Source organism: Bactrocera dorsalis, chromosome 5 (genome assembly GCF_023373825.1).
Source record: "Bactrocera dorsalis isolate Fly_Bdor chromosome 5, ASM2337382v1, whole genome shotgun sequence".
NCBI lineage: Eukaryota > Metazoa > Arthropoda > Insecta > Diptera > Tephritidae > Bactrocera > Bactrocera dorsalis.
Window position 1 is genome coordinate 47,731,444 of NC_064307.1, and position 1,673 is coordinate 47,733,116.

General features: G+C 32.8%; 1 pseudogene; it reads left to right on the forward strand.

Moving 5' to 3' along the window:
- Positions 1–461: 461 nt before the first annotated feature.
- Positions 462–539, forward strand: LOC125779083 (small nucleolar RNA U3; annotated as a pseudogene).
- Positions 540–1,673: the final 1,134 nt, after the last annotated feature.

Below are 1,673 nucleotides of genomic sequence, written 5' to 3' on the forward strand. Positions count from 1 at the left end.
GTGACTTATTGGTGCGGTTAACTTATGACTAGTAGTGGCTAATGAATGTATGTAGATCGTGTATTTTTTGAAGTTATACTTCTTATACGATTTCGGAAAAGGTTGCGTTAAATGCAAGTTGCGCAACCTTGCTCATTATGAATCTAACGCAACCTTGTCTGCGAAGATCTTCGAGTAGCAAGGGAAGTGTTGACAATCGGCGATCGTTTCTTTCGGCACAGCTCGGCTTTTTTTTACCAACAACACAATGTTGCATGCTTATGCTGTTGTTGTTTCTGTAGAACAATGTTTCAATTTTTGGTTGGTGACATATTCACATGTGTGCGCATATGTATGTTTGTATGCTTGTGCATTATTGAAGTTATACTTCTTTTTCTTTCGTTTGTCTTTCATTTCTGCGAATTCTCAATGATTTTATGTGACTTTTGTTTGAAATACTCTGCGTTGGCCTTTGGAAAATTGAGGCTATACTTCACAGAATCATTTCTGTAGTTAGTCTTCATTTACATTTTTTTTTGGAAACTTGGCATCTACCACGACAGCCAAAGCATCTTCACCTGACAAACAAGTACTTCCGTAATGGCCTGATGAAGTTTTTGAACACATATTTACGCTATCATAATTCTGAGATAAGCTTTTCATCAAAAGTTTTGATGCCTTCACTTTACCCGATTCCCTTAATTTCATTTGAGTAGCATAACTCAGGACATCAACTGGCGTAGATTCCCTCAAATCTTTTGTTTTCATTCGTTTGGTACGCTCTGAGCTTTCTTCAAAAGATCTCAGGCCGACCACCTTTATGGCTTGAATTTTTCATAAAACAAATTGAGCAATCCAGCCATGTTTTATTAATTTCATTAAAAACGTCTATTTTTCGGTACGATTTGTTCCAACGAAGTTTAAATTCAGACTTCAGGCGGTTCAATGTTTTATTCAATTCTTCTTTAGTCACTTGCTGAAATTTTGTTTGTTTTTCCAATTCATTTTTTAAAAAAATAAACTTTTCATCAGTTGTGATTTTTTCACAACAAAATATTATTTGAATGAGCTCCCTACGATTGACAAAAATTGTTTTTGAACTAACACCTGAAATGAAAAGTTAAATCAACCACTAAAAGATTATTAAATTAAGATAGTATGGCAACACTGGATTCTACTTGACGATTTACAACTAAAATAATAAAGATCAATGCAGTTCACATTTGTACTTGTACGTATAAAATAAAAATAATCAAATAATCAAAACAAAGTAAAAAATGCTTCGAACTAAACTACAACAAAAGGTAATACATAGGCACATACATAAATGCGAGCAAACGCCAAAACGCAAAAAAACCGCACAATTTTTTCCAATTAAGTACATAAATATACATATTACAGGATAATTAAAAAATTTCCGGCTGATCATCCCGTGCTCACTAACTTTTCCAATTTTTAAAACTTAAACTGTAGGAAAATAAACTTATTAAGGTAGGTTTCCGAAAAAAACGACCAAAATGTGAAAATCACAATTACGCACAAAGTGAATATAAATGAATCTTTATAAATACTCGATGTTGATGGTTCCATAATTAAAGTTGCTAAATTATAGTCAGCGACGGGAAAATATATATTCAAACTGTGAATAGAAAATGCATAAAAATCAAACTGCACTTATTGCGAAAATAAGCTCT